Consider the following 6,000-nt stretch of genomic DNA (forward strand, 5'->3'; position numbering starts at 1 on the left):
GTAATCCCAGCACTTTGGGAGGCGGAGGTGAGAGGATTGCCTAAGCCCACGGGTTTGAGATCAGCCTGGGCAACATGGCGAGACCTCATCTCTACAATAAATGAAAAAAATTATCTGGGTGTGGTGGCGTGCGCCTGCAGTTCGAGGTACTTGGAAGGCTGAGGCAGAAAGATTACTTGAACCCAGCAGGTCAAGGCTGCAGTGGCCGTGAGCGTGCCACTGCACTCCAGCCTGAGCGACAGAGTGAGAAACCAACTCAAAACAAGACAAAAACAAACACAATGGAAAAACACAAGCTTGTTCGTATTTGAAGAAAGAATATACTAGGTGGCTCCTTTCCCTGAGAAGTCTTGGAGTGTCTGCCATGGAGTCACAGGTCCTTCTAAGGAGTTTCTAGCTCATTCATGTATTTATTTATTCAACAACTAGTTCTCAAGGACCTATTATGCACCAGGCACTGTGTTAGGGCTAGAAGGATGGAGTATATAGATACCCTGTTCTCTGTAGCTTTTAGCTCAGTGGGGGAAGCAGACAAAAGAAAATAGACAAACACAAATAAATAATTACAAAAAGCGATAGGTGCTATGAAACATCAGATTGCTCAGATGGAGGGCAGCGAGGTGAGTATGTACGCTGGGAAAGGAATGGTTCTCTCTGAAGGAGGTGATGTGGAGTCAGAGATGGACAAGAGGAAGTGCCTCCCTGGATCCAGGTTAAGAAGGGGCACCCTGAGGGATCGAGGGGCCTGGGCAGAAGCCATGGCTCAGGCTGCGTGCGGGAGCAGATTGGGTCACGGAGCAGAGGAGAGGTCTGAGAATGTCCTTGAGTGTGAATGGAGGAAGAAGAAGGGACTGCGTTAATCAAACTGCATTGAGTCCTAGGCCTGGGACTGAGGAACTAAGCTATGCTTGGATCCTGAATATTTTACAAATAACCTAGCTCCCTGAGGCCTTGTTGCCCTAGGGCCTGTTATCTATATTCCCCTTGTATCATACAACAAACAAAACTGCACACTGGGTACCTGGTCCACTATCAGGGTGAGAGAGGGCCAGCTAGAGGCCCAAACTTCACCCATGTGCAATCTACTTATGTAGTAAATCCCCACTTGTACCCCCCAACTCTAAAATAAAAACAACATCAACAAAACTGATGAGGCAGTCTACCCTATCTGGACTTGCCACCTCAAAGAGTCTAGACAACACAAATGGATGGTTTCCACACTACCAAGAGCTATTCTTAGCCTATGGTTTATATTATATTATGTTATGTTATATTATATTATATTATATTATATTATATTATATTATATTATATTATACTGTGCTGTACTATACTATATTATTTTATATTATATTATATTGACCCAGGAATTCACATGTAGATGTATCCCGAAGAAAGGTAGCTTGGGGGTAGGGGCCCGGGACACTGAGGATCAAGACACACTTTCAGTCTTCCATCTAAGAAATAATGAAGAAGCTATCCGAAACCACAGGATGGTGAATTACTATCTTCATCATGCATTGTGGAAAGGAAGTCAGAAATAAAAGAATCTATTCATTTAAAAGCAGCACTTTTACTTCAAAGATCAAGACAATTCAGAAAAAGAACGTATCCATATTACCTGAATAACTGTGCAAATGATTTATTTCAGCATTGGGTCAAACTATTTGAAATTGCCGATATTCTATTGTCTTTGATCTGAGAAAGTGACAATGTCACACAGTTCAACAAATACGAGAATAATCAAAAAGATGATTTCCGACATGGATGACTTGGTTTTTTTTTTTTTAATTTTTTTTATAAATTAGAGTCTCCCTCTGTTGCCCGGGCTGGAGTGCAGTGGCACACTCGTGGCCACCACAACCTCGACCTGCTGGGTTCAGGTAATCATTCCACCTCAGCCTTCCAAGTAGTTGGAACTACAGGCAAGCACCACCATGCCTGGCTAATTTTTTGATTTACTGTGGAGATGAGGTCTTGCCAAGTTGCTCACACTGGTCTTGAACCCATGGACTCAGGCAATCCTCTCACCTCGGACTACCAAAGTGCTGGGAGTATAGGCGTGAGCCACTGCGCCCGGTCGTCTTGGTCTTAAGTTGTAACTCAAGCCATAAGCTCTGAATCTGAGTTCTTCACCAGGGGTAGGACTCTAGCATGTACTGACTGCTACCATGTGCCAGCCCTGTGCAGGGCTACCATAGTGGTAGGTGCTTTTCTTATACTATTTTATCTATTCCTCATTATGAGGTGAATAATATCACTGGCATCTTACAGTTAAGAAGACAAAGGTTTAAGGAGATCAACTATAAAATACTGTATACAATGGCAGAGCAAGACCTGATCTCAAAAAAACACTCCAAAACTGGGTAAAATGAGAATAATCTCTAACCGATCCTCTCTTACGTATTCCTGATTTCTTCTTCCCTGATTCCTAGTGGCAAGAGGGGTACACTGGTATCCTCGTTCCCTTCCAAATAAACAGAAATCTGTATTTTATTTTTTAGAGGTTATTCTATCAAAATCAGAAGTATACAATGAAATATTGCCCAGAAAATTAAAAGCAAACTAGCACAAGATATTTGTTTTTGAAAAAAAAAGAAGAGACATATTTTGTTTTAATCTCATATTTTTAGAAGTGTTTGAGAAAGTAAGACATCATAATCAAAGGTAGCAATCCAAATCTGTAGACTTCTTGTGCACATAGTACAAGCATTCCTTCAATGCATCCAAAACAGGAAGCTTGCAAACTCAAACTCTAAGTCTGTGCAATCTAGAAACCTTAATGTCTCCAACTCATCTGACAAACTCCACTAGTTACAGCCAATTGGCATCCAGTAAATCTTGTGGTAGATCAAGGATTACTCTGATTATAAACAGCTCTGGTTTGGACATCTCTTTCATGATGTCTAACTTGCAAGCTAACCAAAAGAACTCATAGGCTTCAAATATAATAGAAAAAATAACAGGTGCTGGAGAGGATGTGGCAAAAAGGGAGCACTTCTATACTGTTGGTGGGAGTGTAAACTAGTACAGCCTCTGTGGAAATCAGTGTGTCGATTCCTAAAAGTTCTAAAAATCAACCTTCCATATGACCCCACAATCCCCCTACTGAGAATATACCCTGAAGAACTCAAATCACTCTATAAAAAAGATACCTGCAAACGTATGTTTATCGCAGCATTGTTCACAATAGCAAGATCATGGAACCAACCATGCTGTCCATCAAAAGAGGACTGGATTAAAAAAATGTGGTACATATACACAATGGAATATCACGCAGCCATAAAAAAACAAAATCATGAATTTCGCAGCAACCTAGATGGAATTAGAGTTTATAATACTGAATGATCTCTCACAGAAATAAAGATCTGAGTATCACATGTTCTCACTCATAAGTGGATCTTGAACAACTACTGTAATACTATAAGAAAAGGATGGACGGGAAACTATGGGGAGGGCAGGGAGGGGAAGGGAGGTGGGATTAACGGTAGTCGATATCTGCCTGGGGAAAGGAGGGCACACCTCATCAACAAGGGTACCTGCGCAGTGAATATTTGTATACCTAACCCTTAACTGTACCCCACAATTTTAAAATTAAAAAAAAAATATTAAAAAAAAAAGAAAAATTAATCCCTTTCGGATTTATTTTGTATCTTGGTAAGGACCAACTTTGATCAGATATTCAAAAAGAGTTTTCATGCCTTTAATGGTGAAACAAATATTTGGGATAAAATAAAATATAATCGATAACGACTATTTCAAAATAAATAAAAAAATTATTGTATAAACCCACGTCACTTAAGTATAATTCAATTTTGTTTGTCCTTAGCTGGTCAGTTCTCCTATTTTAATTTTCAGGGCCCAACAGCTAAAATGTCCATGGTAAACAGTTCTGTCTTCCCTTATGAATGCCTTGTTCAGATGTCATACTTATTTCTTCCATGAAGCAAAACATAAAGATAAAAACTCAAATAGCATATGAAATGAAAAACAATCGGATGAAAGGTTTAATCACAATTTTTACAGCTTCCCGTTATATTATTTGTTTTTCTCTTGCAGATGAGCTCTGCTTTCTGAAGCTTCACAGGATTATTATTCCTGTTTTTACTACGAGGGTTACAATCTTAATGTAAGGACAAGAAAAGCACATACACATCACTTGTTTCCATATATATTCCTGAGTGAATGTGACACTATCTCATATCATCGATATTGCACAGAACTTTTTCTTATCTTTCCAGAAAATTTAATTGATTTTAATATTGAGGGAACGAATGTATGTAAAATCATTTAGCATTTACGTAAAATAATTTTCTTAATCCATCACTCAAAATAGAGTGGAAAATGCCAATTCTCTATCAATAGTTCCAAGCTGTAGTACCCCTGCTCCCACCCACCTCTTAACACTGATGTGGTTGGACCTAAAAATACAGAGCCATTAAATTTATCAAAAAATAAGAAACGATGCAAAAAGCATGGATAAGCATGGCAAAATTATGGCAAAAATAGTTGTGTCATGAAGAGACTTTAACAAAGCAATCGATGCTGGGCATATACATTATACTTGTCCATATTCTTATTTTCAGGATTTCTGAGTCACATCTTAAAGAAAGAGTATCCCATACATTTTTAGGTTGTGTCTATACATGGGAATTAAAAGTTTGACGAAAAATGATAACATGTGGCAGTCTTGGTAAATACAAGGCCGTGGTCAGTAGCAGGGCAGATTTGGGGTTGGATTCCCAGAGCATTTCCTTAATTTGGATCTTGCTGGAATGTACTCTTTCACTTCTAGCTCTCAGGCATTGGAGAACAAAATGGCCTTTGTATCTCTTCACAAGGGGGCCACAGTAAGATTACCATGAGGATTTTCAAAGCTACTTCTTACTCCACCCTCTCACTTTGGTCAACTTCTACCCCATGTCAATTCAAGGCTGGGATACAAATGCTTCTATCCTTCTCACTGAAAACACAGGATCTGTTTAGGGATTAAAAGTTAGGCTGAAAAAAGAAACCCAAAATGAATGTTGAATGTTCATAGCAACCACAGTGATGGATGTGGGCTGGACCTGGAAATCTGAAATCTAGAGTCTAGATCTTAAACCTAGAGATCCTCAATCTAGAAATCTTAAAATGTTGGCACTAGGACTCCTTGGGCCTCCACGAATCACAGGCTGGTTCTAAGAAAAGAAGGCGCTTCACAATCCACGACGGAAGTTTCACAGTATTAGTAGGAACCCTCTTCTTAAGCGATGACATCCTTTTTTTAAAAATTCAGTCAACAGTCAAAGCCAGAGACACAGATGGTGGGGAACTGCCAAGCTTATGCCCATACTTTGGGTTCACTGGTAGAGGAAATCCTGAGATTCCCCTGGACCTGCGATAGCCTAGGAAGCAGAGAGCACAGAAAAGCCCCATTCTCCCCAAATATCTCCCCACATGGGCCATTAATTGTCATCGTCAAGGCATTTGGGTTAACAAGCTCCTCTTTTAAAATGCAAATGTCCCCTGGGAGGGTTAAGCCTCATTCATACCTCAGTGCGAATTAGTTTAATTAGATAATCAGATCTAATTAATTGAGGGCTCAGGGAAAGCGAGTTTTGATTGAGGAGGGCCGAAGGGAGGAAAATTTGGAAGGGATCTGGGGTGGGGGTCTCGGAAGAATTAGGAGCAGGCATCAGGTGTTGGAGAGGTCTAGTAAGACTAGAGCGAGAACGTCCAAGGCAAACTTTGTCTACCCTTCTGTTTTTCAGCCAGGGTCACAAGGTGCTAGAATGCCACTGAAAATGATCGCCATTCTCACCCCTTAGTGAAAGGTGTCCGGATTCATTTGAAAGGCTACAAGCCTCATTGTTTAAATGCATGGGGTCTGGCCAACTTGCATATCGCAAGAAAGGAAGAAAGAACAGGAGAAAGAAGAGACATGGTCTCCAGGTTTCCTTGGGTAGAAGGTTCATTTCACCCACTCAGCTCCCAAAGCCTTACGGACTCTGATAACAG

General features: G+C 40.3%; 1 protein-coding gene across 1 annotated transcript in view; it reads right to left on the minus strand.

Moving 5' to 3' along the window:
* The window catches only part of LOC103260949 (teneurin-3-like), a 50,634-nt gene extending 46,790 nt beyond the window's left edge, over window positions 1-3,844 (minus strand). The window contains exon 1 of the mRNA XM_021712529.1: window positions 3,815-3,844. The gene's annotated coding sequence lies outside the window, so the exon portion shown is untranslated. The remainder of the gene's footprint in view (window positions 1-3,814) is intronic.
* Between the last annotated feature and the right edge of the window lie 2,156 nt (window positions 3,845-6,000).

Source organism: Carlito syrichta, unplaced genomic scaffold, assembly GCF_000164805.1.
Source record: "Carlito syrichta isolate Samal-C Ts95f unplaced genomic scaffold, Tarsius_syrichta-2.0.1 Scaffold90601, whole genome shotgun sequence".
Classification (NCBI taxonomy): Eukaryota; Metazoa; Chordata; class Mammalia; order Primates; family Tarsiidae; genus Carlito; species Carlito syrichta.